This window comes from Coregonus lavaretus (assembly GCF_964263955.1).
Source record: "Coregonus lavaretus genome assembly, chromosome: 4".
NCBI lineage: Eukaryota > Metazoa > Chordata > Actinopteri > Salmoniformes > Salmonidae > Coregonus > Coregonus lavaretus.
This window is the reverse complement of record NC_139991.1, coordinates 52,793,250-52,802,250: the sequence shown is the minus strand read 5'-3', so window position 1 is coordinate 52,802,250 and position 9,001 is coordinate 52,793,250.

Below are 9,001 nucleotides of genomic sequence, written 5' to 3'. Positions count from 1 at the left end.
CTTTAATACATGTTGTTTCAACAGGGAAGGTGATTTTATTTCCCTATGTCTCTGAGACTCCAATGTCTTATATTTGCTAGTATCACTACATAATTTCAGTGGCTTGCTACACTGCCATGCTATTTTAATATAACCAGAGGGGCAAAACCTAAATTACTGTGATATTCTTCCTCAGTGCTATGACAACTGTGGAGGTTCTGCTTTTTTATAGTCTGTGTCTCTGCCTATGGGTAAATATAGAGACTGACAACCTACAGCTGCGTGGCCTTCTCTCACGTGAAATACTCACCCCGAGCTTCCACCAGTACAGGACCCGGTTTCCCAAAAGCATCTTAAGGCTAAATTCATTGTTGGAACCTTGGTAGGAGCATTGTTAAATCTCTGCGCTGTTTCCCAAAACCTTCGTTACTAAAGTTGCACTTGAAAACGCTAATTTAGACCACTCGTAGAACAATTACACTACCAATCAAAAGTTTGGACACACTTACTCATTCAAGGTTTCTTCTTTATTTTTAAAATTTTTTACATTGTAGAATAATAGTGAAGACATCAAAACTATGAAATAATACATATGGAATCATGTAGTAACCAAAAAGGTGTTAAACAAATCAAAATATATTTTATATTTGAGATTTTTCAAATAGCCACCCTTTGCCTTGATGACAGCTTTGCACACTCTTGGCATTCTCTCAACCAGCTTCATGAGGTAGTCACCTGGAATGCATTTCAATTAACAGGTGTGCCTTGTTAAAAGTTAATTTGTGGAATTTCTTTCCTTCTTAATGCGTTTGAGCCAATCAGTTGTGTTGTGACAAGGTAGGGGGGGTATACAGAAGATAGCCCTATTTGGTAAAAGACCAAGTCCATATTATGGCAAGAACAGCTCAAATAAGCAGAGAAATTACAGTCCATCATTACCTTAAGACATGAAGATCAATCAATACGGAACATTTCAAGAACTTTGACAGTTTCTTCAAGTGCAGTCGCAAAAACCATCAAGCGCTATGATGAAACTGGTTCTCATGAGGACCACCACAGGAATGGAAGACCCAGGGTTACCTTTGCTGCAGAGGATCAGTTCATTAGAGTTACCAGCCTCAGAAATTGCAGCCTAAATAAATGCTTCACAGAGTTCAAGTCACAGACACATCTCAACATCAACTGTTCAGATGGGACTGTGTGAATCAGGCCTTCATGGTCGAATTGCTGCAAAGAAACCATTACTAAATGACACCAATAAGAAGAAGAGACCTGCTTGGGCCAAGAAACACGAGCAATGGACATTAGACCAGTGGAAATGTGTCCTTTGGTCTGGAGTCCAAATTGGAGATTTTTGGTTCCAACCGCCGTGTCTTTGTGAGACACGGTGTGGGTGAACGGATGATCTCCACATGTGTAGTTCCCACCGTAAAGCATGGAGGAGGAGGTGTTATGGTGTGGGGGTGCTTTGCTGGTGACACTGTCTGTGATTTATTTAGAATTCAAGGCAAACTTAACCAGCATGGCAACCACAGCATTCTGCAGCGATACGCCATCCCATCTGGTTTGGGCTTAGTGGGACAATGACCCAACACATAAATCCTATTAGCCAATGTTCAATCATTTGAGAACAAATTGGACGACCTAAGATTACGGTTGTCCTACCAACGGGACATTAAAAACTGTAATGTCTTATGTTTCACAGAGTCGCGGCTGAACGACGACATGGACAACATACAGCTGACGAGATATACACTACATCGGCAGGATAGAACGGCTGACTCCGGTAAGACAAGGGGTGGCGGTCTGTATACATTTGTAAACAACAGCTGGTGCACAAAATCTAATACTAAGGAAGTCTCTAGGTTTTCCTCACCTGAGGTAGAGTATCTCATGATAAGCTGTAGACCACACTATTTACCAAGAGACTTTCCATCTATATTTTTCATAGCTGTCTATCTACCACCACAAACCGATGCTGGCATTAAGATTGCACTCAATGAGCTGTATAAGGCCATAAGTAAACAGGAAAATGCTCATCCAGAGGCAGCGCTCCTAGTGGCCGGGGACTTTAATGAAGGGAAACTTAAATCCGTTCTACCTAATTTCTACCAGCATGTTAAATGTGCAACCAGAGGAAATAAAACTATAGACCACCTTTACTCCACACACAGAGACGCATACAAAGCTCTCCCTCGCCCTCCATTTGGCAAATCTGACCATAACTCTATCCTCCTGATTCCTGCTTATAAGCAAAAACTAAAGCAGGAAGCACCGTGACTCGGTTAATAAAAAAGTGGTCAGATGACGCAGATGCTAAGCTACAGGACTGTTTTGCTAGCGCAGACTGGAATATGTTCCGGGATTCTTCAGATAGCATTGAGGAGTACACCACATCAGTCACTGGCTTCATCAATAAGTGCATCGATGACGTCGTCCCCATAGTGACCATACGTACATACCCCAACCAGAAGCCATGGATTACAGGCAACATCCACACTGAGCTAAAGGGTAGAGCTGCCGCTTTCAAGGAGCGGGACTTTAACCCGGACGCTTATAAGAAATCCCGCTATGCCCTCCGACGAACCATCAAACAGGCAAAGAGTCAATACCGGACTATGAATGAATCATACTACACCGGCTCTGACGCTCCTCCCGAGTGGCGCAGTGGTCTAAGGCACTGCATCGCAGCGCTAGCTGTGCCACTAGAGATCCTGGTTCGAATCCAGGCTCTGTCATAGCCGGCCGCGACCGGGAGACACATGGGGCGGCGCACAATTGGCCCAGCCTCGTCCAGGGTAGGGGAGGGAATGGCCGGCAGGGATGTAGCTCAGTTGGTAGAGCATGGCGTTTGCAAAGCCAGGGTTGTGGGTTCGATTCCCACAGGGGTATAAAAAATAATGTATGCACTCACTTAACTGTAAGTCGCTCTGGATAAGAGCGTCTGCTAAATGACAAAAAAAAAAAAAAAAAAAAAAAAATGTGGCAGAGCTTGAAAACTATTACAGACTACAAAGGGAAGCACAGCCGCGAGCTGCCCAGTGACACAAGCCTACCAGATGAGCTAAATCACTTGTATGCTCGCTTCGGGGCAAGGAACACTGAAGCATGCATGAGAGCACCAGCTGTTCCAGATGACTATGTGATCACGCTCTCCATAGCCGATGTGAGTAAGACTTTTAAGCAGGTCAACATTCACATGGCCGCAGGACCAGACGGATTGCCAGGACGTGTACTCCGAGCATGTGCTGACCAACTGGCAAGTGTCTTCACTGACATTTTCAACATGTCCCTGACTGAGTCTGTAATACCAACATGTTTCAAGCAGACCACCATAGTCCCTGTGCCCAAGGACACTAACATAACCTGCCTAAATGACTACTGACCCATAGCACTCACGTCTGTAGCCATGAAGTGCTTTGAAAGGCTGGTCATGGCTCACATCAACACCATTATCCCAGAAATCATAGACCCACTCCAATTTGCATACCGCCCCAACAGATCCACAGATGATGCAATCTCTATTGCACTCCACACTGCCCTTTCCCACCTGGACAAGAGGAACACCTACGTGAGAATGCTGTTCATTGACTACAGCTCAGCGTTCAACACCATAGTGCCCTCAAAGCTCATCACTAAGCTAAGGATCCTGGGACTAAACACCTCCCTCTGCAACTGGATCCTGGACTTCCTGACAGGCCGCCCCCAGGTGGTAAGGGTAGGTAACAACACATCTGCCACACTGATCCTCAACACGGGGGCCCCTCAGGGGTGTTCACCCATGACTGCATGGCCAGGCACGACTCCAACACCATCATTAAGTGTACTGATGACACAACAGTGGTAGGCCTGATCACCGACAACGATGAGACAGCCTATAGGGAGGAGGTCAGAGATCTGGCCGTGTGGTGCCAGGATAACAACCTCTCCCTCAATGTGATCAAGACAAAGGAGAAGATTGTGGACTACAGGAAAAAAAAGAGGACTGAGCATGCCCCCATTCTCATCGACAGGGCTGTAGTGGAACAGGTTGAGAGCTTCAAGTTCCTTGGTGTCCACATCACCAATGAACTATCATGGTCCAAACACACCAAGACAGTCTTGAAGAGGGCACGACAAAGCCTATTCCCCCTCAGGAGACTGAAAAGATTTGGCATGGGTCCTCAGATCCTCAAAAAGTTATACAGCTGCACCATCGAGAGCATCCTGACTGGTTGCATTATCGCCTGGTATGGCAACTGCTCTGCCTCCGACCGCAAGGCACAACAGAGGGTAGTGCGTACGGCCCAGTACATCACAGGGGCCAAGCTTCCTGCCATCCAGGACCTCTATACCAGGCGGTGTCAGAGGAAGGCCCTCAAAATTGTCAAAGACTCCAGCCACCCTAGTCATAGACTGTTCTCTCTGCTACCGCACGGCACGCGGTACCGGATCGCCAAGTCTAGGTCCAAAAGGCTTCTCAACAACTTCTACCCCCAAGCCATAAGACTCCTGAACAGCTAATTATGGCAACCCAGACTATTTGCACTGCCCCCCCACCCCCACCCCCTCTTTTACGCTGCTGCTACTCTGTTTATTATTTATGCATAGTCATTTTAACTCTACCCACATGTACATATTACCTCAATTACCTCGACTAGCCGGTGCCCCCGCACATTGACTCTGCACCTGTACCCCCCTGTACATAGCCTCCCTACTGTTATTTTATTTTACTGCTGCTCTTTAGATATTTGCTTTTATTTATTTTTTATTTAAAAAATGTATTGTTGGTTAAGGGCTTGTAAGGAAACATTTCACTGTAATGTCTACACCTGTTGTATTCGGCGTATGTGGCAAATACATTTTGATTTGATTTGATTTAAGGGTTATTTTACCAAGAAGGAGAGTGATGGAGTGCTGCATCAGATGACCTGGCCTCCACAATCCCCCGACCTCAACCCAATTGAGATGGTTTGGGATGAGTCGGATGGCAGAGTGAAGGAAAAGCAGCCAACAAGTGCTCAGCATATGTGGGAACTCCTTCAAGACTGTTGGAAAAGCATTCCAGGTGAAGCTGGTTGAGAGAATGCCAAGAGTGTGCAAAGCTGTCATCAAGGCAAAGGGTGGCTATTTGAAGAATATAAAATATGTTTTGATTTGATTAACACTTTTTTGGTTACTACATGATTCCATATGTGTTATTTCATAGTTTTGATGTCTTCACTATTATTCTACAATGTAGAAAATAGTTTAAAAAAAATAATAAACTTGAATGAGTAGGTGTGTCCAATCTTTCGACTGGTACTGTAAGTGTGTCGTTATTTATTTCCTTTCACTGTATAGGCTACACAGGTCTCCGCTGAACAGAATCAAGATGTTTATCTGTCACTGACCACCGATAACTTCACAACAAAGTTGACTACAAGTAGTTGCCATGTCTTTGCAATTGTTACAATCAAGGGAATGATACAAAATATGCTTGAAATGAAAACTGTATAGGCATATATAATTCAATAATATTGGAATCAATTTCCTATTCATTCAATTGAGTTCTATTTTGCCAATTATAGGCTACTGTGTAATTTTGTCTCAAAATATTTCATGGTGTGTAACATGTGCGCAATGTGCCTGAATTTGATTTAGTGCATTATTCTAGGGTAAGCGTTAGAATAAGCCGCATCAATATTTGCAGCCATAGGTGATAGGCTATTATCTTTCTAGAAGCTGATCTGTTGTCAGTATTGTTTAGTATTTAAGGTCGGATTTGAATATATAAAGCTGATTCGAGATCAGCGCTGCTTTTCTTTCGATCCTATTAGTATCGACACATGCTCCAACGACGACGTTCTCCCTACATTGAGTTTTCGGGAAACACATTTTAAGTCTTCGGCCGTTGTAGGAAAGATGCATCTTTAAAACACTTGTATGCCTAAATTCCAGCGCTATTGGGGAAGCGGGCCCAGTATGCTATGTTTAGATGCACACTGTTGGGCAGGCAGGCATACTCAGTTTAAAACAAGCTGCACGTGTTCAGCTACAGAACAACCCACGGGTCACAGTCACAGCTGGCACCCAGTGGATTACTATAAAAGGCCCCCAAATACCACGTGTGGGAGAGAGAAATCACTGGGCAACAAGTTGAACCTCATGTTATTGCCAGCTCTCTGACAGATGTCAACACATACCTACATGTACTTATATTAGTCCAATAATAGGTTTATTTGTCTATCGGCTTGTAGGCATGGTTCTTAAGTAAGTAGTATGGTTAATATAACATTAAGTGGTGAGACACTGTTAGTGCTTGTCATGCTACACAGTCATGTCAAGGCTAGGAATAACAGGCTGTAGAGGGAGGCATGAGATACAGGGAGGTACTTATCTTTGACACAAATTGTTCAATTGAATTTCCTCACACTTTCATTGTATGGGACACTATTTCCTATGATTGTAAAGCCATCTGATGCTAAATGTTCACCACTCATTGGGCCCTACTGTATGGATTATGCTCAAGCAAAACACCCCTTTATTCACAAGACCAATACTAATATCCCTATTGTCCAGTAGGTGACAAGCTGGAGACTGCTTTGACTGGATCCTTTGTTTTTGTTGCCCCCTTATAAGATCTAGGTTCAATGTGGACTTGTGCACAAGTCAAGGTAGCGTGTAGCTATATTCCCCTGCAAAAATTACTTGCACCCACATTGAAATGAATGTTAGACTAAGTTATTATAGCCTACTTGATTGTAGTGTTTTTTCAGCCCAGATTGTACATTAAGTGATATTACTTCACATTTAAATACACATGCACAAATCATGGATAGAATGCATTAAATATATTTACAATCATCTGAGAAATGTTTAAACACGAATGTGTTCAGAATTGTATGATGACTACATTTGCATGAAAGCTGTTGATCATGATCTGGGGTTTACTTTTATCATTGAAGGTGGAATTGTAGAGGGTTCTTTGCACAGTGCTGATATTCTCTTATTCTTAAACAAACTTTAAACTTCAAAACAGTTTCAAAAGAGGTTCAACCAAGTAATGCCAGGCACAACCTATTTCTAAAAGCAGGCTCGCTTATAACAGTTGTAGCATATTAATCAAGGTTTAATGCAGCACACCTTGCCTGATATCCTGTTATTAGTAAATGTCCATTCAACCAAGGCAAATGCCCTTTGTTCAAACACGTATTGAGATACACCAGAATTATAACTCCACCATCTAGCCATTAATGATTAATCAACAAACAAATACATGCCTAACCATCACCGATAGTCAGTCACTCATAATCATATATACAATTTATACAACATACAACAATCAATAATCAGGATCAAACCTCTCGTTTACAGTCCCTCACACAACTAGGACAAACATCTTGTTTACCGTCCTATCACTCCTTAGTACACAATTACAGGCCTTCAATCATAACCATCGGCTTTATACTTGGATTTGCACAGTGCTGATATTCTCTTATTCTTAAACAAACTTTTAACTTTAGAAAATGACACAGACAACGGCTTCTGAGTATATGTAAAATATATTTAGTTATGCAATTGCAGGCAGAAGTTAATACAGAGTCAACAGGATTTGTATAGCTCTTCATAAGTTCTGCAAAGTGTCTAAAACAATCTCTGCTTTTTATACTAGCACTCCCTTCCCAAAGCATGATGTTTACTCCTGACCCTGAACTTGGCCTAGCAACAACAAAGTATTCTTCCTACTCCTGTCTTCCCACGAACTCAGTATCAGGGGGTGAGGTGTCAGACAATAAACCATTGTCTAAAAACAATGTGGCAATTGTGGTTGCAGGTTTCTGAGGACTTTCTGCTGTCAAGGCCTCCATAGTTTTTAATAATGTAAGCAAATGCGCATAATAGATAATATATTCCCCATCAGAATAATTTCAGGAATATTATTGGTTGGAATAATGAGATTGTAATAATATTGCACAGTTTTTTTTATTTATTATACTGGTGATAGATGCAATGTCTTATGCATGTGTATGTGTACGTGTGTGTTTTCTACTTGACAGGGCTGATGATTGTAGTTTATGCTGTGTAAGATGAGCTCCTCTCCATTATTTAATGGGGACCAACAGGTTCAGAGGTGTGTGTTCTATATCTTTGTGTGTGTACTGTATCTGTTACTACACTATTCTCACTCAGTCATTAAACTATTTGTGGACAATTAGTCCTCCAATATTCTGCATGTAGTGTATCAATAGCACATTGAATATGTCAAATGTGCATAATGCGTTTGTTTTGCCTAATGGGTCTTGAAAAGGAAACCTAAACCTTCATTCAATCTTTAAGGCTGTTTGTCTTGGTCCGTGTGTGGTCATGGTGTCTGGTGCCCAGACGAGTGAAAGTGTCTCTAACTGTTTAAACAGATGAGTGAGAGTGTCTCTAACTGTTTAAATGTCCTGGGCCCGGTTTCCCGATAGCGATGGAACTTAAGCTTACAAGTGTTTTAACGATGCATCGTTCCTATAACGGCCGAAGAACTCACATTCGTTTCCCAAAATACCATATAGGGAGAACTTCGTCGTTGGAGCATGTGTCGATAATGATAGGATCGAAAGAAATGCAGTGCTGAACTCAGATCAGGTTTCTCCATTCAAATCCTACCATAACATTAGAATTATACTGACGACGGATCAGCTCCTATTATCACCTAAATGGCTGCAAATAATGCTTCGCCTACCCTATAATAATGCACTAAATCACAGATTTGGCACATCATTGCGCACATGTTGTTTAAAAAAGAAAGAAAGACAGTAGCCTACAATTAGCAAAATAGAACTCAATTGATGAACATGAAATTGATTTCAATATTGAAAAAGAGCGACCTGGCTCTACATGTTTACTGGTCTGTGACCTACTGACACCGCCCCCAGTTAGAGGGGAATAAGGCAGCCAAAGAGTTGACACACACAGGAACTTTATTAACACACACCGGAGATGTACAGTTGAAGTCTGAAGTTTACATACCTTAGCCAAATACATTTAAACTCAGTTTTTCACAATTCCTGACATT